Source organism: Arachis hypogaea, chromosome 4 (genome assembly GCF_003086295.3).
Source record: "Arachis hypogaea cultivar Tifrunner chromosome 4, arahy.Tifrunner.gnm2.J5K5, whole genome shotgun sequence".
NCBI classification, from domain to species: Eukaryota; Viridiplantae; Streptophyta; class Magnoliopsida; order Fabales; family Fabaceae; genus Arachis; species Arachis hypogaea.
Window position 1 is genome coordinate 87,835,535 of NC_092039.1, and position 24,472 is coordinate 87,860,006.

At 39.3% G+C, this 24,472-nt stretch overlaps 1 non-coding gene across 1 annotated transcript; it reads right to left on the reverse strand.

Annotated features, from left to right (window-relative positions):
* Nucleotides 1-3,122: 3,122 nt before the first annotated feature.
* LOC112798653 (small nucleolar RNA R71) lies at nucleotides 3,123-3,226 on the reverse strand. The gene has a single exon (XR_003200255.1). It is a non-coding gene; the product is annotated as a small nucleolar RNA R71 (small nucleolar RNA).
* Between the last annotated feature and the right edge of the window lie 21,246 nt (nucleotides 3,227-24,472).

Here is a 24,472-nt window from a genome sequence, read left to right on the forward strand (position 1 = left end):
CGGTGGAGTTTCTGCACACCATAGATTAAGGGTGTGGAGCTCTGCTGTACCTCAAGTATTAATGCAATTCTATTATCTTTTATTCAATTCTCTCTTATTCTTATTCCAAGATATTCATTTGTACCCAAGAACATGATGAATGTGATGAGTCAGATTACCCTCATTATCATTCTCAATTATGAACGCGAGTGATTGACAACCACTTACGTTCTACATGCAACAGAGCTTGAATGCGTATCTCTTAGATTCCCCAACAGAATCTTCGTGGTATAAGTTAGATAGTTGGCGGCATTCATCTGGGTCCGGAAAGTCTCACCTTGTCTGTGGTGTTCCGAGTAGGATCCTGGGAGTCCGGAAAGTCCAACCTTGTCTGTGGTGTTCCGAGTAGGATTCCGATCATGAATGACCGTGACGTGCTTCAAACTTTAACCTGCTGGGCGTTGGTGACAGACGCAAAAGAGGGATTCTATTCCAGTAGGAGCGGGAACCAACCGGTGATTAGCCGTACTGTGACAGAGTGCGTTAGCATAGTTTTCACTGCGAGGATGGGATGTAGCCATCAGCCATGGGTGATGCCTCCAGACTGGTTAGCTGTGCGAGTGACAGCCGCACAGGTTATTTCCCCGTGAGGAATGAAAGTAGCCACAGTTGATGGTGAACCCCTATACAAAGCTTGCCATGGAAAGGAGTAAGAAGGATTGAATAGAAACAGTAGGAGAGCAGGCGTCCAAGAGCTCTACAGCATCTCCATCCGCTTATCTGAATGAATCTGCATAAGTGTTCTATCCCTTTTATTATTCCTTTTTATTATTCCTATCCTCAAACCCATAAATAATGTTTAATTTGCCTGACTGAGATTTACAAGGTGACCATAGCTTGCTTCATACCAACAATCTCTGTGGATTCGACCCTTACTCACGTAAGGTTATTACTTGGACGACCCAGTACACTTGCTGGTTAGTTGAACGAGATTGTGAAGAAAATAAACAATGTCCTCAGAGTATACATCTTTTATAAATACATACAAGTGATCACAATTTCGTCCACCAAGTTTTTGGCGCCGTTGCCGGGGATTGTTCGAGTATGGACAACTGACGGTTCATCTTGTTGCTCAGATTAGGTAATTTTCTTTTCAAAAATATTTTTCAAAAATTTTTCTTTTATTTTTCGTTTTTCCAAACTATATTTTCGAAAAAAAAAAATTAATAAAATACAAAAAAATTAGAAAATCATAAAAATCAAAAATATTTTGTGTTTCTTGTTTGAGTCTTGTGTTAATTTTTAAGTTTGGTGTCAATTGCATGCTTTAAAAATTTTTTTCTTGCATTTTTTCGAAAATCCCATGCATTCATAGTGTTCTTCATGATCTTCAAGTTGTTCTTGACAAGTCTTCTTGTTTGATCTTGATGATTTCTTGTTTTGTGTCTTTTGTTGTTTTTCATGTGCATTTTTGCATTCATATTTTCCATGCATTAAAAATTTCTAAGTTTGGTGTCTTGCATGTTTTCTTTGCATCAAAAATTTTTCAAAATTATGTTCTTGATGTTCATCATGATCTTCATAGTGTTCTTGGTGTTCATCTTGACATTCATAGCATTCTTGCATGCATCTTGTGTCTTGATCCAAAATTTTCATGTTTTGGGTCATTTTTGTGTTTTTCATTCAAAATTTGATTTCAAAAATATCTTTTCCTTATTTTCCTCCAAAATTTCGAAATTTTGGGTTGACTTGGTCAAAAATTTTTAAAAATTAGTTGTTTCTTACAAGTCAAGTCAAAATTTCAATTTTAAAAATCTTATCTTTTCAAAATCTTTTTCAAAAATCATATCTTTTTCATTTTTTTTTATTTTCGAAAATTTCAAAAATATTTTTCAAAATATTTTCAAAATCTTTTTCTTATCTTTTTATCCAATTTTCGAAAAATTAGCTAACAATTAATGTGATTGGTTCAAAAATTTGAAGTTTGTTACTTTCTTGTTAAGAAAGGTTCAATCTTTAAATTCTAGAATCTTATCTTGTAGTTTCTTGTTAGTTAAGTAATTTTTAAAATTAAATCTTTTTTTTTTCAAATATCTTTTTCAAATATATCTTTTTATCTTTTATCTTATCTTTTTCAAAAAATTTTATCTTTTTCAAAATTTGATTTCAAAATATCTTATCTAACCTCCTATCTTCTTATCTTTTTCAAATTTTGATTTCAAATCTTTTTCAATCAACTAACTAACTTTTTGTTTGTTTCTTATCTTTTTCAAAACCACCTAACTACTTTTCTCTCTCTAATTTTCGAAAATTCTCCCTCTCTTTTTCAAAAATTCTTTTTAATTGTTTTACATTTTAATTTTAAACTTATTTTATTTTTAATTTTCGAAAATACTAACCCTTTTTCAAAAATTATTTTCGAAATCTTCTTTCTCTTTTCTTATTCTATTTAATTATTTAATTACTAACACTTCTCTTCACCTCTCTTCATCCAAATCCGAACCTCCTTCTTCATTCTTCTACCCCTTTCTTCTTCTACTAACATAAAGGAATCTCTATACTGTGACATAGAGGATTCCTTTTTCCTTTTGTGTTCCCTTTTCTTTCATATGAGCAGGAACAAGGATAAAGGCACTCTTGTTGAAGCTGATCCAGAACCTGAAAGGACTCTGAAGAGAAAATTAAGAGAAGCTAAATTACAACAATCCAGAGGTAACCTTTTAGAAAATTTCGAACAAGAGGAAGAGATGGCCGAAAATAATAATAATAATGCAAGGAGAATGCTTGGTGACTTCACAAAGCCAACGTCCAAGTTTGATGGAAGAAGCATCTCCATTCCTGCCATTGGAGCCAATAACTTTGAGCTTAAGCCTCAACTAGTTGCATTAATGCAACAAAACTGCAAGTTTTATGGGCTTCCATCTGAAGATCCCTATCAGTTTTTAACTGAGTTCTTGCAAGTCTGTGATACTGTAAAGACGAATGGAGTTAATCCTGAAGTCTACAGACTCATGCTTTTCCCTTTTGCTGTAAGAGACAGAGCTAGAATATGGTTGGACTCACAACCTAAGGATAGCCTGGACTCCTGGGATAAGCTGGTCACTGCCTTCTTGGATAAATTCTTTCCTCCTCAAAAGCTGAGCAAGCTGAGAGTGGATGTTCAAACCTTCAAACAAAAAGATGGTGAATCCCTCTATGAAGCTTGGGAAAGATACAAGCAGTTGACCAAGAGATGTCCATCTGACATGTTTTCAGAATGGACCCTATTAGATATATTCTATTATGGTCTCTCTGAATTTTCGAAAATGTCACTGGACCACTCTGCAGGTGGATCTATTCACCTGAAGAAAACGCCTGAAGAGGCTCAAGAACTCATTGACATGGTTGCAAACAACCAGTTCATGTATACCTCTGAGAGGAATTCCGTGAATAATGGGGTCCCTCAGAAGAAGGGAGTTCTTGAAATTGATGCTCTGAATGCCATACTGGCTCAGAACAAAGTGTTGACTCAACAGGTCAACATGATCTCTCAAAATCTGAATGGATTGCAACATGCATCCAACAGTACTAGAGAGGTAGCTTCTGAAGAAGCTTATGATCCTGAGAACCCTGCCATGGCAGAGGTTAATTATCTGGGTGAACCATATGGAAATACCTATAACTCATCATGGAGAAATCATCCAAATTTCTCCTGGAAGGATCAACAAAAACCTCAACAAGGTTTTAACAATGGTGGACGCAATAGGCTGAATAATAGTAAGCCATATCCATCATCTTCTCAGCAACAGACAGAGAACTCTGAACAAAATAATTCTAATTTAGCTAATATAGTCTCTGATCTGTCAAAGGCCACCTTCAGTTTCATGAATGAAACAAGATCCTCCATTAGAAATTTGGAGGCACAAGTAGGCCAGCTGAGTAAGAAAGTTATTGAAACTCCTCCCAGTATTCTCCCAAGTAATACAGAAGAGAATCCAAAAGGAGAGTGCAAAGCCATTGACTTAGTCAACATGGCCGAATGCACAAAGGAGGAGGAGGACGAAAATCCCAGTGAGGAAGACCTCCTGGGACGTCCTCCAAGCAAGAAGGAGCTTCCTAATAAGGATCCTGAGGAATCTGAGGCTCATCTAGAGACCATAGAGATTCCATTAAATCTCCTTCTGCCATTCATGAGCTCTGACTATTATTCATCCTCTGAGGAGGATGAAGATGTGACTAGTGAGCAAGTTGCTCAATATCTAGGAGCTATCATGAAACTGAATGCCAAGCTGTTTGGTAATGAGACTTTGGAAAGTAAACCTCCCTTGCTCATTAATGAATTAGAAACTTGGATTCAGGAAACTCTACCTCAAAAGAAACAAGATCCTGGCAAGTTCTTAATACCTTGCACCATTGGCACCATGAGCTTTGAAAAAGCTCTGTGTGATCTTGGGTCAGGGATAAACCTTATGCCACTCTCTGTAATGGAGAAGCTAAGAATCATTGAGGTACAACCTGCCTTGTTCTCATTACAATTGGCAGATAAATCCATAAGACAAGCTCATGGGATAGTAGAGGACGTGCTTATAAAAGTTGAAAACTTTTACATCCCTGCTGATTTCATAGTCCTAGATACTAGGAAGGAAGATGATGAATGCATCATCCTAGGAAGACCTTTCCTAGCCACAACAGAAGCTGTGATAGATGTCAACAGAGGAGAGTTAGTCCTTCAATTAAATGGAGAATACCTTGTGTTTCAAGCACATGGCAATCCCTCTGTGACAAAAGAGAGTAAGCATGAAGAGCTTCTCTCAGTTCAAGGTCAAGAAGAGCCCACACAGTCAAACTCTAAGTTTGGTGTTGTGAGGCCACAACCAAACTCTAAGTTTGGTGCTCAAACCCCATATCCAAACTCTAAGTTTGGTGTTGGGACTAGACAACATTGACTTGATTGCTCTGTGGCTCCCTGAGAGCCACTGTCAAGCTATTGACATTAAAGAAGCGCTTGTTGGGAGGCAACCCAATTTTATTTATCTAATTTTATTTTATTTTGTTTTGGTGTTATTTTTGTGTTGAATTAGGTACATGATCATGAGGAGTCACGAAAAAATCAAAAAAATTAAAAACAGAGTCAAAAACAGAAGAAAAAAATTTTTACCCTGGAGGATGCACGGGCTGGCGTTCAACGCCCAGAAGGTGCATCTGGCCGGCGTTCAACGCCAGAACAGAGCACTATTCTGGCGCTGAACGCCCAAAACAAGCACCAACCCGGCGTTAAACGCCAGGATGGTGCACAGAGAGGACAAACTGGCGCTGAACGCCAGAAACAAGCATGAAACTGGCGTTCAACGCCAGAAACATGCATTACATGGGCGTTTAACGCCCAGAACATGCACCAATGGGCGTTTGAACGCCAGAATGATGCATGAAGGCATTTTACATGCCTATATGGTGAAGGAATGGTATTTCTTTTCACCTCAGGATCTGTGGACCCCACAGGATCCCCACCTACCTCGCCCTCTCTCTTTCCATTCATCCCTTCTGTTTTTCATTCACCACCTACATCTATCTACTCTTTCCCACCCAATCCCACCCATCTAGCCGAATCCATCTCCCCTCACTCACCTCCATCTTCTTCTTCTTCTTCTCTTCTTTCTTTTCTTGCTCGAGGGCGAGCAATATTTTAAGTTTGGTGTGGTAAAAGCATAGCTTTTTTTTTGCTTTCCCATTACCATTAATGGCACCTAAGGCCAGAGAAACCTCAAAGGGAAGACAAAAGCTTCCACCTCTGAGTCTTGGGAGATGGAAAGACTTATATATGTAAGCTGGAATAGCTCAGTTGGTTAGAACATATGGCTGCAAATCAAGAAGATTCCTGAGATACCTCAGGGAATAAATGGTCCTCCACACAACTATTGGGAGCAACTATGGGTAGGAGCACCAAAATTACTATGAATTATTCAACAGAAGCAAGGAAGAGACATAGAGGAGCTCAAAGAGCACCATTGGACCTTCAAGAAGGCACCACCCTCACTCAGGTGGATTCATTCCTTGCTCTTATTTCTTTCTGTTTTCGGTTTTTAAGTGTTATGTTTATCTATGTTTTTGTGTTTCTACTTCATGATCATTAGTATGTAAACCATGCCTTAAAGCTATGAATAAAATCCATTAGTCTTTCACCTCTCTTAAAAGAAAAATGTTTTAATTCAAAAGAACAAGAAGTACATAATTTTCGAAATTATTAGTGAATTTAATTTAATTATATTGATGTGGTGGCAATAATTTTTGTTTTCTGAATGAATGAATGAACAGTGCATATTTTTGATCTTGTTGTTTATGAGTGTTAAAATTGTTGGCTCTTGAAAGAATGATGAACAAAGAGAAATGTTATTGATGATCTGAAAAATTCATGAATTAATTCTTGAAGCAAGAAAAAGCAGTGAAAAAGCTTGAAAAAAAATATGGCGAAAAAAATAAAATAAAATAAAATAAAATAAAATAGAAAGAAAAAGCAAGCAGAAAAAGCCAATAGCCCTTAAAACCAAAAGGCAAGGGTAGCAAGGATCCAAGGCTTTGAGCATCAATGGATAGGAGGGCCCAAGGAAATAAAATCCAGGCCTAAGCGGCTAAATCAAGCTGTCCCTAACCATGTGCTTGTGTCATGAAGGTCCAAGTGAAAAGCTTGAGACTGAGTGGTTAAAGTCGTGATCCAAAGCAAAAGAGTGTGCTTAAGAGCTCTGGACACCACTAACTGGGGACTTTAGCAAAGCTGAGTCACAATCTGAAAAGGTTCACCCAGTTATGTGTCTGTGGCATTTGTGTATCCGGTGGTAATACTGGAAGACAAAGTGCTTAGGGCCACAGCCAAGACTCATAAAGTAGCTGTGTTCAAGAATCAACATGCCTAACTAGGAAAGTCAATAACACTATCTGAAATTCTAAGTTCCTAGAGAAGCCAATCACTCTAAACTTCAAAGGAAAAAGTGAGATGCCAAAACTGTTCAGAAGCAAAAAGCTACAAGTCCCGCTCATCTAATTAAATTAATACTCATTGATATTTTGGACTTTGTAGTATATTCTCTTCTTTTTATCCTATTTGATTTTCAGTTGCTTGGGGACAAGCAACAATTTAAGTTTGGTGTTGTGATGAGCGGATAATTTATACGCTTTTTGGCATTGTTTTCATATAGTTTTTGGTAAGTTTAAGCTACTTTTAGGGATGTTTTCATTAGTTTTTATGATAAATTCACATTTCTGGACTTTACTATGAGTTTGTGTGTTTTTCTGTGATTTCAGGTAAATTCTGACTGAAATTGAGGGATTTGAGCAAAACTCTGAAGAAGGCTGACAAAAGGACTGCTGATGCTGTTGGATTCTGACCTCCCTGCACTCGAAATGGATTTTCTGGAGCTACAGAACTCCAATTGGCGCGCTCTCAACGGCGTTGGAAAGTAGACATCCAGAGCTTTCCAGCAATATATAATAGTCCATACTTTATTCGAAGAATGACGACGTAACTTGGCGTTGAACGCCAAGTACACGCTGCTGTCTGGAGTAAAACGCCAGAAAAACGTCATGATCCGGAGTTGAACGCCCAAAACACGTCATAACTCAGAGTTCAACGCCAAGATATGCCTTAGCACGTGAATTCATCAAGCTCAGCCCAAGCACACACCAAGTGGGCCCCGGAAGTGGATTTATGCATCAATTACTTACTCATGTAAACCCTAGAAGCTAGTCTAGTATATATAGGACATTTATCTATTGTATTAGGTGTCTTTTTGACCACGTTCATCCTGGATTGTATTTTGATCCTGTGATCACGTTAGAGAGGGCTGGCCATTCGGCCATGCCTGAACTCTTTGCTTATGTATTTTCAACGGTGGAGTTTCTGCACACCATAGATTAAGGGTGTGGAGCTCTGCTATACCTCAAGTATTAATGCAATTCTATTATCTTTTATTCAATTCTCTCTTATTCTTATTCCAAGATATTCATTCGTACCCAAGAACATGATGAATGTGATGAGTCAGATTACCCTCATTATCATTCTCAATTATGAACGCGAGTGATTGACAACCACTTACGTTCTACATGCAACAGAGCTTGAATGCGTATCTCTTAGATTCCCCAACAGAATCTTCGTGGTATAAGTTAGATAGTTGGCGGCATTCATCTGGGTCCGGAAAGTCTCACCTTGTCTGTGGTGTTCCGAGTAGGATCCTGGGAGTCCGGAAAGTCCAACCTTGTCTGTGGTGTTCCGAGTAGGATTCCGATCATGAATGACCGTGACGTGCTTCAAACTTTAACCTGCTGGGCGTTGGTGACAGACGCAAAAGAGGGATTCTATTCCAGTAGGAGCGGGAACCAACCGGTGATTAGCCGTACTGTGACAGAGTGCGTTAGCATAGTTTTCACTGTGAGGATGGGATGTAGCCATCAGCCATGGGTGATGCCTCCAGACTGGTTAGCTGTGCGAGTGACAGCCGCACAGGTTATTTCCCCGTGAGGAATGAAAGTAGCCACAGTTGATGGTGAACCCCTATACAAAGCTTGCCATGGAAAGGAGTAAGAAGGATTGAATAGAAACAGTAGGAGAGCAGGCGTCCAAGAGCTCTACAGCATCTCCATCCGCTTATCTGAAATTCCTACCAATGAATCTGCATAAGTGTTCTATCCCTTTTATTATTCCTTTTTATTATTCCTATCCTCAAACCCATAAATAATGTTTAATTTGCCTGACTGAGATTTACAAGGTGACCATAGCTTGCTTCATACCAACAATCTCTGTGGATTCGACCCTTACTCACGTAAGGTTATTACTTGGACGACCCAGTACACTTGCTGGTTAGTTGAACGAGATTGTGAAGAAAATAAACAATGTCCTCAGAGTATACATCTTTTATAAATACATACAAGTGATCACAATTTCGTCCACCAGTGCACCAAGTTTTTGGCACTGTTGCCGGGGATTGTTGAGTTTGGACAATTGACGGCTTATTTTGTTGCTTAGATTAGGACTTTTTTATTTTTGTTGGTTTAGAGTCTTTTAGTTGAGTCTAGTTTCATATTTTAAGTTTGGTGTCAATTGCATGCTTTTGCTTTTCTTTTAATTTTCGATTTTTGCATGTTCTTAGTCCCTTTTTGATTCATAAAAATTCTAAGTTTGGTGTCCTCTTTGTGTTTTTCCCTTAAAAGTTTTCGAAAAATCAGTGTTTGATTTTCTAAAAATTTTAAGTTTGGTGTCTTTTTGTGTTTTTCTCTTTCCTCTTTTCAAAAATCAAATCTTTTTCAAAAAAAAATTTCAATCATTTCTTTTTCATTTTTGAATTTTTATTTTAATTTTATTTTATTTTATTTTATTTTTTTTCGTAAATTCAAAAAAAAAAACAACAAAATTTATCTATTTGCAATCATAGTCATCGCCCTTTTGTCCATTATGGACATGAGTGGGATTGATCAGTCCAAAAGGACTCTGGGGTCATACGCTAACCCCATTACAGCTGCATATGGGAGTAGCATCTGTACACCTCCCATCAAAGCAAGCAGCTTTGAACTAAATCCTCAACTCATTATCATAGTGCAGCAAAACTGCCAGTATTCCGATCTTCCACAGGAAGAACCTACTGAGTTTCTGGCACAGTTTTTACAAATTGCTGACACAGTACATGATAAAGAGGTAGATCAGGATGTCTACAGACTATTACTGTTTCCATTTGCTGTAAAAGATCAAGCTAAAAGGTGGTTGAATAACCAACCTACAGCAAGCATAAAGACATGGAAACAGTTGTCAGACAAATTCCTGAATCATTTTTACCCTCCAAAAAGGATGACACAGTTAAGACTGGACATCCAAGGCTTTAAACAAGAGGATAATGAATCCCTTTATAATGCCTGGGAGAGGTATAGAGGTATGCTAAGGAAATGTCCCTCTGAAATGTTTTCAGAATGGGTACAGTTAGACATTTTCTATTATGGGCTTACAGAAAAAGCTCAGATGTCTTTAGACCACTCAGCTGGTGGATCTATACACATGAGGAAGACAATTGAAGAAGCTCAAGAGCTTATAGACACTGTTGCTAGAAACCAATATTTGTACTCTAGCAATGAGTTCTCTCCAGAAGAGGAAGTCACTGACCCTAGTCCTCAAGAACAGATAACTGAGCTTAATCAACAATTGCTCCTGATGACAGAACAGTTAGCAGACTTTAAAGAGATGCTCCATGAAACTAAGGTTGCTAACAAGAGCATAGAACTGCAGTTAAATCAAGCAAGACAGCAAATATCTAAACAGATAACAGAGAAATGTCAAGCAGTTCAATTGAGGAGTGGGAAGACCCTGAATAACACTGCTCAAAAGAGTAAAAAGCCAAACAAGGAACAATTGACAGAGGACAACCAAACCACTGTTTAAAATCCCTCTGAGGACAGTAAGAGCCCAGAGAGGAATGTCATTGGCGTTCAGACGCCAGAAAGGGAAGGAAAGCTGGCGTTAAACGCCCATTCCTTGCCCAGTTCTGGCATTCAAACGCCAGAAAAGGGGGAAAAGTTGGCGTTAAACGCCCAATTTCCACCCAATCCTGGCTTTCAGACGCCTGGGGAGAATCAGACACCTGAGAGTGCTGACAGTAATCCCTCTAACAAGGCTTCTTCAACCACTTCTGTAAGGAATAAACCTGCAGCATCTAAGGTTGAAGAATATAAAGCCAAGATGCCTTATCCTCAAAAACTCCGCCAAGCGGAACAGGATAAGCAATTTGCCCGCTTTGCAGACTATCTAAGGACTCTTGAAATAAAGATTCCGTTTGCAGAGGCACTTGAGCAAATACCTTCTTATGCTAAGTTCATGAAAGAGATCTTAAGTCATAAGAAGGATTGGAGAGAGACTGAAAAAGTGTTTCTCACTGAAGAATGCAGTGCAGTCATATTAAAAAGCTTACCAGAAAAGCTTCAAGATCCAGGGAGCTTTATGATACCGTGCACATTAGAAGGTGCTTGCACCAAGATAGCTCTATGTGATCTTGGAGCAAGCATCAATCTAATACCTGCATCCACTATCAGAAAGCTTGGGCTGACTGGAGAAGTCAAACCAACCCGGATATGCCTCCAACTTGCTGATGGCTCCATTAAATATCCATCAGGCATAATTGAGGACATGATTGTCAAGGTTGGGCCATTTGCCTTTCCAACTGACTTTGTGGTGCTGGAAATGGAGGAGCACAAGAGTGCAACTCTCATTCTAGGAAGACCCTTCCTAGCAACTGGACGAACTCTCATTGATGTACAAAAAGGGGAAGTAACCTTGAGAGTCAATGAGGATGAGTTCAAGTTGAATGCTGTAAAAGCTATGCAGCATCCGGACACACCAAATGACTGCATGGGCGCTGACATTATTGACTCTCTGGTAGAAAAGATCAATATGGCTGAAAGCCTAGAATCAGAGCTTGAGGACATCTTCAAAGATGCTCAACCTGATCAAGAAGAACCAGAGGAAGCAAAGGAATTTTCGAAAATTCCTCAAGAGGAGGATAAGCCTCCCAAACCTGAACTCAAACCACTACCACCATCCCTGAAATATGCATTTCTGGGAGGGGGTGAAACTTTTCCAGTGATTATAAGCTCTGCTTTAAATTCACAGGAAGAGGAAGCACTGATTCAAGTGCTAAGGACACACAAGACAGCTCTTGGGTGGTCCATAAGTGATCTTAAGGGCATTAGCCCAGCTAGATGCATGCACAAGATCCTATTGGAGGATAATGCCAAACCAGTGGTCCAACCACAGAGGAGGCTAAATCCTGCCATGAAGGAGGTGGTGCAGAAAGAGGTCACTAAATTACTAGAGGCTGGGATTATTTATCCTATTTCTGATAGCCCCTGGGTGAGCCCTGTCCAAGTTGTTCCCAAAAAGGGAGGCATGACAGTGGTTCATAATGAAAAAAATGAACTGGTTCCTACAAGGACAGTCACAGGGTGGCGCATGTGTATTGACTACAGAAGGCTCAATACAGCCACCAGAAAGGATCATTTTCCTTTACCATTCATAGACCAAATGCTAGAAAGAGTAGCTGGTCATGATTATTACTGCTTTTTGGATGGCTATTCAGGTTACAACCAAATTGCAGTAGATCCTCAGGACCAAGAGAAAACAGCATTCACTTGCCCTTCTGGCGTGTTTGCCTACAGGAGAATGCCTTTTGGTCTGTGCAATGCACCTGCAACCTTTCAGAGGTGCATGCTCTCTATCTTCTCAGATATGGTAGAGAAATTTCTGGAAGTCTTCATGGATGACTTTTCAGTATATGGAGACTCATTTAGCTCCTGTCTTAATCACCTAGCACTTGTCTTGAAAAAGTGCCAAGAGACTAACCTGGTTTTAAACTGGGAGAAATGTCACTTTATGGTGACTGAAGGAATTGTCCTTGGGCACAAAATTTCAAACAGGGGAATAGAGGTGGATAAGGCAAAGGTAGAGGTAATTGAAAAATTACCACCACCTGCCAATGTTAAGGCAATCAGAAGGTTTCTGGGGCATGCAGGATTCTACAGAAGGTTTATAAAGGATTTTTCGAAAATTGCAAAACCTCTGAGTAACCTGTTAGCTGCAGACACACCATTTGTGTTTGACACACAGTGTCTGCAGGCATTTGAGACCCTGAAAGCTAAGCTGGTCACAGCACCAGTCATCTCTGCACCAGATTGGACATTGCCATTTGAATTAATGTGTGATGCCAGTGACCATGCCATTGGTGCAGTGTTGGGACAGAGGCATAACAAGCTTCTGCACGTCATTTACTATGCCAGCCGTGTTCTAAATGACGCACAGAAGAACTACACAACCACAGAAAAAGAGTTACTTGCAGTGGTCTATGCCATTGACAAGTTTAGATCCTATCTAGTGGGATCCAAAGTGGTTGTGTACACTGACCATGCTGCTCTTAAATACTTACTCACAAAGCATGATTCAAAACCCAGGCTTATAAGATGGGTGTTGCTTCTGCAAGAGTTTGATATAGAAATAAGAGACAGAAAAGGGACAGAGAACCAAGTAGCTGATCATCTGTCCCGAATAGAACCAGTAGCTGGGGCGTCCCTCCCTTCTACTGAGATTTCTGAGACTTTCCCAGATGAGCAACTCTTTGCCATTCAGGAAGCTCCATGGTTTGCAGATATTGCAAATTTTAAAGCTGTGAGGTTCATTCCCAAAGAGTACAGCTACATGCAAAGAAAGAAATTAATTTCAGATGCCAAGTACTACCTCTGGGATGAACCATATCTCTTTAAGAGATGTGCTGACGGAGTGATCCGCAGATGTGTACCCAGAGAAGAAGCACAAAGGATCCTATGGCACTGCCATGGATCACAATATGGAGGACATTTTGGAAGTGAGTGAACAGCCACTAAAGTACTCCAATGTGGCTTCTACTGGCCTACTCTCTATAAAGATTCCCGAGAGTTTGTGCGTAACTGTGACAGTTGCCAAAGAGCTGGTAACCTGCCTCATGGATATGCCATGCCTCAACAAGGGATATTAGAGATAGAATTGTTTGATGTATGGGGAATTGACTTCATGGGGCCATTCCCACCATCATACTCAAACACTTACATTCTGGTGGCAGTGGATTATGTGTCTAAGTGGGTAGAAGCGATTGCTACACCCACTAATGATACCAAGACCGTACTGAAATTCCTCCAGGAAAACATTTTCAGCAGGTTTGGCGTTCCCAGAATACTAATCAGTGATGGGGGCACTCATTTCTGCAACAAACAGCTATACTCTGCTATGGTTAGATATGGAATTAGCCACAAAGTGGCAACTCCGTATCATCCACAGACAAATGGGCAAGCTGAAGTCTCTAACAGAGAGCTAAAGAGAATCCTGGAACGGACTGTGATAGTCCGAAGAAAGGATTGGGCAAAGAGCTTGGATGATGCTCTGTGGGCATACAGAACAGCATTCAAGACTCCTATAGGAACCTCTCCATACCAATTGGTGTATGGGAAGGCCTGTCATTTGCCTGTGGAACTGGAACATAAAGCCTACTGGGCAACCAGATTCCTAAACTTGGATGCACAGTTAGCTGGTGAAAAAAGATTGCTCAAGCTAAATGAGCTAGAGGAGTTCAGACTCGATGCCTTTGAAAATGCAAAAATTTATAAGGAAAAGGCAAAGAAATGGCATGATAAGAAGTTGTCAACCAGAGTCTTTGAGCCAGGACAAAAAGTCCTGCTCTTCAACTCTAGGCTCAGACTGTTCCAGGAAAACTCAAATCCCGGTGGAAGGGTCCGTATGTGATTACAGGAGTATCACCATATGGATATGTTGAGCTTCAGGATATTGATTCTGACAAGAAGTTCATTGTTAATGGACAGAGAATCAAGCATTATCTTGAAGGAAATTTTGAGCAGGAATGCTCAAAACTGAGACTTGAGTGATCCTCAGTGAAAGTCCAGCTAAAGACAGTAAAGAAGCGCTTGCTGGGAGGCAACCCAGTCATCAGGAAGTTGTATGATTTGTTCTTACAGAGGCAAGTATCAAAAATGAAGGAATTCACAGAGTTACAGAAGGATTCAGCTCAAAAAGCAGAGAAAAAGAGCTTACTGGCGAAAAAACGCCAGTAAGGGGCATTTTGGGCATTAAACGCCAGAATGGGTACCATTCTGGGCGTTTAACGCCAGGAATGGGTACCATTCTGGGCGTTTAACGCCAGGAATGGTGCCATTTTGGGCGTTAAACGCCAGAATGGGCACCATTCTGGGCGTTTAACGCCAGGTGTGCAGCATCCTGGGCGTTCAGAAAAACGCCCAGTGATAAAGGATTTCTGGCGTTTAACGCCAGCCAGGGCACCTGGCTGGGCGTTAAACGCCCAAAAGGGGCACCAACTGGGCGTTAAACGCCAGAATGGGTGCCATTCTGGGCGTTTAACGCCAGAAAGGTGGGGGGACCACAATTTTGTTTTCAACTCAGATTTTTTCAAACTTTCCTTTTCTTTCCCATATTTTTCTACAAAAACACATTTCAATCTCTCATCATTCACTTTCAAATTTTCAAAAATTTAAAATCATTCTTCAAATCTTCCAAATCATTCCCAAATTTTGTTCAAAAACTCACCCTTCTTTCAATTTCTTTCCATATCTCCTCAAATCTCCTTTCAAATTTTTCTTTTTTTTCGAAAATCTTTCCCCCCACTCTATAATTAAACGTTTGCCACCCCTCATTCCCCACACCATTCGAATTTCCTCTTTCTCTCTCTCTCTTCTTTCCTTTCTTTTGCTTGAGGACAAGCAAACCTCTAAGTTTGGTGTGCTTTTCCGTGATCACTAAGCCAAGATTCATCAAGATCATGGCTCCTAAGGGAAAACAAACCAATTTAAGAGGAAAGAAAGAGAATAATCCAAAGAATCTTTGGAATCAAGAGAAGTTCTTAACCAAAGAACATGAAGACCATTATCACAAAATAATGGGTCTGAGGTCAGTGATCCCGGAAGTTAAATTTGATCTGAAAGAAGATGAATATCCGGGGATCCAATAGCAAATTCGAAACAGAGGATGGGAAGTCCTGACCAATCCTGAAATAAAGGTTGGAAGGAACATGGTTCAGGAATTTTACTCTAATCTGTGGCTAACAGATAAGCAGAGAATGACTGGAACTGCTTACCATACCTACAGAACCATGGTCAGAGGGAAAGTTATGTACTTCCATCTGGACAAAATAAGAGAAATCTTCAAACTACCTCAACTGCAAGATGATCCTGATTCCTTCAATAGGAGGATGGTGAGAGTAGATAAAGGGTTGGATCAAGTTCTAGAGGACATATGCCTCCCTGGGACTAAGTGGATAACCAATTCAAAGGGTGTCCCAAATCAACTCAAGAGGGGAGACCTCAAACCAATTGCAAGAGGTTGGCTAGACTTTATTGGGCGTTCCATATTGCCCACTAGCAACCGTTCTGAGGTCACCATCAAGAGAGCAGTGATGATTCATTGCATTATGCTTGGAAAAGAAGTGGAGGTCCATCATGTGATTGCTTGTGAGATCTACACAATTGCAAATAAGAATTCCACTGAAGCCAAACTGGCTTATCCAAGCCTGATCTCCTTGCTCTGTAAAGAGGCTGGGGTGAAGATGGGAGTAGATGAGTTCATACCCATTGAACACCCAATCACAAAGAAGTCAATGGAAGGACAAGTGCAAGACAACTCCATCAAGAGGAGGGCGCAGGAATTCCTCCCTGAACTCCCAAGAATTGACTACTGGACCAGCCTAGAAGCATCTATCACCAAGTTGCAAGAGACTATGGAGCAACTGAAGGAAGAACAGCAGAATCAGAACTGCATGCTCTACAAATTGCTGAAGGAACAAGAGAAGCAGGGGCGTGAACTCCAAGAATTGAAACGCCAAAAGCTCTCCTCTCAAGCTGAGGGAGCATCCACTTCTCAAAATCAAGGTTGTTGAGTCCTAACTCTGTGAAAACCTCTATCATTAGGAGCCTATGTTTTTGCGTTTTTATTTTCGTCTGTTTTGCTTTTATTTTTCGTTTTTTTTAGTTTAGTTTCATCTTATATTTATTATTGAGTCTTGTTCTTAATTCATAGTTAATAAAATTGAAATTTTATGCCTTAAAGTTATGAATGTCCTATGAATCCATCACCTCTCTTAAATGAAAAATGCTTTAATCACAAAAGAACAAGAAGTACAGGATTTCGAAATTTATCATTGAAACTAGTTGAATTAGTTTGATGTGGTGACAATACTTTTTGCTTTCTGAATGAATGCTTGAACAGTGCATATGTCTCTTGAATTTGTTGTTTTGAGAATGTTAAAAAATTGTTGGCTCTTGAAAGAAGGAGGAAAAAGAGAACTGTTATTGAGGATCTAAAAATCATCAGACTGATTCTTGAAGCAAGAAAAAGCAGTGGATACAAAAAAAATAAATTTCGAAAAAAAAAGAGAAGAAGAAAAGAAAAAGAAAAAAAAGAAAGAAATAAAGTTGTGATCCAAGGCAACAAGAGTGTGCTTAAGAACCCTGGACACCTCTAATTGGGGTTAGCAAAGCTGAGTCACAATCTGAAAAGGTTCACCCAATTATGTGTCTGTGGCATGTATGTATCCGGTGGTAATACTGGAAGACAGAGTGCTTTGGGCCACAGCCAAGGCTCATACACTAGCTATGTTCAAGAATCATTATGCTCAACTAAGAGAATCAATAACACTATCTGAGTTCTGAGTTCTTATAGATGCCAATCATTCTGGACTTCAAGGGATAGAGTGAGATGCCAAAACTGTTAGGAGGCAAAAAGCTACTAGTCCCGCTCATCTAATTGGAGCTATGTTTCCTTGATATTTTGGAGTCTATAGTATATTCTCTTCTTTTTATCCTATTTTGATTTTCAGTTGCTTGGGGACAAGCAACAATTTAAGTTTGGTGTTGTGATGAGCGGATAATTTGTATACTTTTTGGCATTGTTTTTAGTATGTTTTTAGTATAATCTAGTTAGTTTTTAGTATATTTTTATTAGTTTTTAGCTAAAATTCACTTTTCTGGACTTTACTATGAGTTTGTGTGTTTTTCTGTGATTTCAGGTATTTTCTGGCTGAAATTGAGGGTCCTGAGCAAAAATCTGATTCCGAGACCAAAAAGGACTGCAGATGCTGTTGGATTCTGACCTCCCTGCACTCGAAGTGGATTTTCTGGAGCTACAGAAGCCCAATTGGCGAGCTCTCAACGGCGTTGGAAAGTAGACATCCTGGGCTTTCCAGCAATATATGATAGTCCATACTTTGCCCAAGATTTGATGGCCCAAACCGGCGCTCAAATTCACCCTCAGAAATTCCAGCGTTAAACGCCGGAACTGGCATAAAACTTGGAGTTAAACGCCCAAACTGGCATGAAAGCTGGCGTTTAACTCCAGAAAAGGTCTCTGCACGAAAATGCTTCATTGCTCAGCCCAAGCACACACCAAGTGGACCCAGAAGTGGATTTTTACGTCATTTACTCATTTCTGTATACCCTAGGTTACTAGTTTACTATTAATAGGATCTTTTGACATTGTATCAGTACCTCATGACACTTTACACGTTTTCTTTGTGTACTTTCCACAGCATGAGTCTCTAAACCCCATGGTTGGGGGTGAGGAGCTCTGCTGTGTCTTGATGGATTAATGCAATTACTACTGTTTCTCATTCAATCATGCTTGCTTCCATTCTAAGATAATACTTGTTCTTAATCCGGATGAATGTGATGATCCGTGACAATCATCATCATTCTCAACTATGAACGTGTGCCTGACAATCACCTCCGTTCTACCTTAGATTAAGTAGTTATCTCTTGGATTCTTTAATCGGAATCTTCGTGGTATAAGCTAGAACTGATGGCGGCATTCAAGAGAATCCGGAAGGTCTAATCCGGAAGGTCTCTGCACGAAAAGTAGTTATCACCATATGGATATGTTGATTGAAAAAGATTTGAAATCAAATTTTGAAAAAGATAAGATAAGAGGTTAGATAAGATATTTTGAAATCAAATTTTGAAAAAGATAAAATTTTTTGAAAAAGATAAGATAAAAAGATAAAAAGATTTTTAAGAAAAAGATATTTTGAAAAAGATTTAATTTTTAAAATTACTTAACTAACAAGAAACTACAAGATAAGATTCTAGAACTTAAAGATTGAACCTTTCTTAACAAGAAAGTAACAAACTTCAAATTTTTGAACCAATCACATTAATTGTTAGCTTAATTTTCGAAAATTTGATAAAAAGATAAGAAAAAGATTTTGAAAATATTTTGAAAAATAATTTTTGAAATTTTCGAAAATTATAAAAAAAAAAGAAAAAGATATGATTTTTGAAAAAGATTTTGAAAAGATAAGAATTTTAAAATTGAAATTTTGACTTGACTTGTAAGAAACAACTAATTTTAAAAATTTTTGACCAAGTCAACCCAAAATTTCGAAAATTTGGAGGAAAATAAGGAAAAGATATTTTTTTTTGATTTTTGAATTTTTAAAGAAAAACACAAAAATGACCCAAAACATGAAAATTTTGGATCAAGACACAGGATGCATGCAAGAATGCTATGAATGTCAAGATGAACACCAAGAACACTTTGAAGATCATGATGAACATCAAGAACATAATTTTGAAAAATTTTTGATGCAAATAAAACATGCAAGACACCAAACTTAGAAATCTTTAATGCATGGAAAATATGAATGCAAAAGTGCACATGAAAAACAACAAAAGACACAAAACAAGAAATCATCAAGATCAAACAAGAGGACTTGTTAAGAACAACTTGAAGATCATGAAGAACACTATGAATGCATGAGATTTTCAAAAAAAAAATGCAAGAAAAATTTTAAAAGCATGCAATTGACACCAAACTAAAAAAATTAACACAAGACTCAAACAAGAAACACAAAATATTTTTGGTTTTTATGATTTTATGATTTTTTTATATTTTTATTAAATTTTTTCGAAAACATTTTTTTGAAAAACGAAAAATAAAAGAAAAATTTTTGAAAAAGATTTTTGAAAAGAAAATTACCTAATCTGAGCAACAAGATGAACCGTCAGTTGTCCATACTCGAACAATCCCCGGCAACGGCGCCAAAAACTTGGTGGACGAAATTGTGATCCATATTCTTTTGTACTTGTATGAAATCATTATTGTGGCACCAGTTGAATTCACAACTCCGTTCAACTAACCAGCAAATGTACTGGGTCGTCCAAGTAATAAACCTTACGTGAGTAAGGGTCGATCCCACAGAGATTGTTGGTATGAAGCAAGCTATGGTCACCTTGTAAATCTCAGTTAGGCAGATTAAATTGGTTTATGGGTTTTTGAAAATAGAAATAAGAAAATAGAAATAATAAAAGGGATAGAATACTTATGCAGATTCATTGGTGGGAATTTCAGATAAGCGAATGGAGATACTGTATGGCTCAAGGACGCCTGCTCTCCTACTGCTTCAACTCAATCCTTCTTACTCCTTTCCATGGCAAGCTGTGTATAGGGGTTCACCATCAGCGGTGGCTACTTTCAATCCTCTCGGGAAAATGATCCTATGCGGCTGTCACTCGCATGGCTAATCGTCTGGAGGCATCACCCATGGTTGATGGCTACATCCCATCCTCGCAGTGAAAACTACGCTCACGCACTCTGTCACAGCACGGCTAATCACTGGTTGGTTCCTGCGCCTACTGGAATAGAATCCCTTGATTCTTTTGCATCTGTCACTAACGCCCAGCACTTGCAAGTTTGAAGCACGTCACAGTCATTCATTACCGGAATCCTACTCGGAATACCACAGACAAGGTGAGACTTTTCGGATTCCCAGGATCCTACTCGGAATACCACAGACAAGGTGAGACTTTCCGGATCCTCATAAATGCCGCCATCTATCTAGCTTATACCATGAAGATTCTGTTGGGGAATCTAAGAGATACACATTCAAGCTCTGTTGCATGTAGAACGGAAGTGGTTGTCAATCACGCGCGTTCATGAGTGAGAATGATAATGAGGGTTACTTATCATCACATTCATCATGTTCTTGGGTACGAATGAATATCTTGGAATAAGAATAAGAGAGATTTGAATAAAAGAAAATAGAACTTCATTAATACTTGAGGTACAGCAGAGCTCCACACCCTTAATCTATGGTGTGCAGAAACTCCACCGTTGAAAATACATAAGCAAAGGGTTCAGGCATGGCCGAATGGCCAGCCCTCTCCATGATCAAGTGACCGAATGATAAAAGACTTAAAGTGGTCAAAAGATGTCTAATACAATAGTTAAATGTTCTATATATACTAGACTAGCTCCTAGGGTTTACATGAGTAAGTAATTGATGCATAAATTCACTTCCGGGGCCCACTTGGTGTATGCTTGGGCTGAGATTGATTAATCCACGAGCTGAGGCATTTCCTGGAGTTGAACTTTGAGTTATGACGTGTTTTGGGCGTTCAACTCCGGATCATGACGTTTTTCTGGCGTTTAACTCCAGACAGCAGCATGAACTTGGCGTTCAACGCCAAGTTACATCGTCATTCTTCGAATAAAGTATGGACTATTATATATTGCTGGAAAGCCCTGGATGTCTAATTTCCAACGCCGTTGAGAGCGCGCTAATTGGAGTTCTGTAGCTCCAGAAAATCCATTTCGAGTACAGGGAGGTCAGATTCCAACAACATCAGCAGTCCTTTTGTCAGCCTTCTTCAGAGTTTTGCTCAAGTCCCTCAATTTCAGCCAGAATTTACCTGAAATCATAGAAAAACACACAAACTCATAGTAAAGTCCAGAAATGTGAATTTAACATAAAAACTAATGAAAACATCCCTAAAAGTAGCTTGAACTTACTAAAAACTACCTAAAAACAATGCCAAAAAGCGTATAAATTATCCGCTCATCAGTCGCGTCAGTCACACGCCCACGTAATTTGTGTTTCGCAGGTCAAGCGTTCGCCTTGTCCATGCGCTCGCGTCGATTCTCTTTTGAGCGAACCACGCGTTCGCATGGTCTATGCGGACGCGTCACTGCCAGTTTCTTCCAAGGACTCCAATTTGTGCTTTCCTTCCATTTTTGTATGTTTCCTTTCCATCCTTTAAGTCATTCCTGCCCTATAAAACCTGAAAGTACTCAACACAGAAATCAGACATCGAATGGTAATAAAGGATAATTAAATTTGGTAATTTTAAAGCATAGGAAACATGTTTTCTCATATATCAAATTCCAAGGAAGGAATTGTAAAATCATGCAAATTAATATGAATAAGTAGGTGAATAGTTGATAAATCATTCAATTTAAGTACAAGATTTATCATAAAATAGTGGTTTATCAACAACCTCCAAGGCATATCATAGTTGAAGACTTGGAAGAGGTTGATCAAGAGATAGAGATTCAAGAAGAATAAACACAAACTCCCATGCCCTTGGTAAGCAATGAAGAATAGATTGAATTGGAAGAAATCTACTAAGAGGAAGAGGTTGAAATTGAAGAAGCTTGCAAAGAGGTGGAAGTTGTCAAGGAAGAGCACAAGGGAGTGGAGCTTACACAATCATTGGAAACACCTCTTCCAAAGCCATTACCATCCAATACAACATTCAAGTGGGTAAAATTCTTATTCTTGACCTTTACTTTCCCACTTGAATATGGTTTACTGGAGATGGATGGTCAACTTAGAGCTCTTTGTGGCATTAAGAGTAAGAGGAAGATGGTTTGTGGGAGGAACTGTCAAGCAAGGTTCAATATGGTTGTACGATCCAAGTTGAAATGCAAAGGTTGGTGTAAAGTTCAATTGAATTGGTCTAGGAAGTTGTTTGGATGCTTCAGTGAGAATTCAGATTGCTTGCCACTCGGTCGGAACAATGGTGATCAACAAGAAGACGGGTGCAAAACCAAGGTTTACGACCCCGGTATTCATTCTAGCAATCAACACTCTTGGGGCCTTGTCACTTGCTTCAACTTGCTTAAAGACTTTATGCGTCTAATTTGGGACCCCGGAGGTTACTGGAAGTACAAAAATTGGTGGAGATTCCTGGACGAGTTCAAGCACAAGTCATCATGACAGGGAGCTCATCCAATGTCCAACTTAAGGACAATAAGTAAAAGTGCTAGGTGGGAGACAACCCACCAAGGTATGATCGTTTCACTCTCTTCTTAGTTTTTATTCTACTGACTCTTCTCATTATTCATGCATATAGTCTGCATTCTCATCTTCATACTGCATATATATACAAAAAGGGGCAGAAAGTTGCGTGGGAGCTGTGCAGAAAGTGTGCTTTACGCACAAACAACACCACGTGTACGCGTACCTGAAGCGTGCACGTCACTTGTTCTTTTGGCAAACCACGCGTAAGCGTCAATGACGCACACACGTGGCCCTGAGAAATCGACATAAAAAGGTGTTCTCCCGAAAGTTGTGCGGGCATGGTGCTGATACTGTGCTAGAGGCACAAAATCAGTCACGCATACGCGTCCCTGATGCGTGCGCATCATTTCCGTTTTCTGATCACAGGCACGCGCACGCATCGTATCCAATTTTGGCCCACAACATGAAATGCACAGAGAGTTGTGCGAGTGCGGGGCTGCTCGCGTGCGATTTGCACAACCAGGAGCACGCGTACGCGTGCTAGATGCCCTTGCGTCGCCCTACATATTGTGCGACCCACGCGTACGCATGCAGTACGCGTGGGCATCGTTCACGCAACACCAACTGATCCCTGCGCACGCGTCGCTTTTTGTTCTCTATTTAACTTCTTTCTTCTCTCCTTTCTTGTTCTTTTTCCTTTTCTTTGGTGTTAAATTTTTCTCACTCAACTGTTGCATATTTCCTGCATTATTTTGGGTGCTCCTTGACTTGTTTGCTATTTAGTTGACATGCCCTGTGCTTCTATTATTTTCTCACTCACATGTTGTAGCTACCATGTAGTTGAGAACATTATTAATTGGCACTAGCCCACATATGTTTTATATCTTTTTATATCTTTGCTTGTGGGTTCTTTCCCTTCCTTTTTCTCTTCTTTCAAGATGGTTTATTCGGTAAGGGATAACTAAGTAGGAACAACAATCAATTATCAACTGATCTTGGGAACGTCCAACAAGGATAGAACTTCCGATTATTCTTCTCCTAGTAAAGGCTTTTCATTGTTATTAATTTATTTTCTTTGGAATTTTCTCTTCTTATTTCTCAGTCCAAAACTCCAATTCACACAACTCATAACCAATAATAAGAACACCTCCCTACAATTCCTTGAGAGACGACCCGAGGTTAAATACTTTGGTTATCAATTTTATTAGGGGTTTGTTACTTGTGACAACCAAATTTTTGTACGAAAGGATTCTTTGTTGGTTTAGAAGCTATACTTGCTACGAGAGCTTATTTGTGAAATTCTAAACCACACAAAAGTCCGTACATCACATGCATGTAAGTAGTTGCATTAAATAAAATGTTTACCTTTTCATTCTTCTCCTTTTGGTTTGATTTAAGTCGATTTCATTACATAAACCGACATTTATTCATCTAAATAGCACGCTTTTGAGATTTCTTCCTAAATTTTGCTTAATTATGAAACATGCCTTTTAGGACTTAAAATAGCTAAAATTAATTCACTTTAATCCCATTTGGTGCCTTGATATATTTGTTGAGTGATTTAAGAAGTGATGGAAAAAGTGAAGAGAAGAGCATGCAAAAGGGAGAAATCATGAAGAAAATGAAGTTTGGAAGCTGCTGCAAAGATGCGTACGCACAGTGTTGTGTGCATACGCACAACGGTGACTTTGTGCATGGATGCGTATGCACCAAATGTCGTGCGTATGCACGATGGAAATTTTGCGCAAGGATGCGTACACACTGTAAGTCATGCGTACGCACGACTGCATATGCGTGAGGTTATTAATGCAAATCGCTGGGGGCAAATTCTGGGCCTCCAAAACCCAGTCCAACTCATTTTCTGAAACTATTTAAGGTCAAAGTGAAGAGGAATGAAGGGGGGCCAATTAGGTTTAGCTTTTATA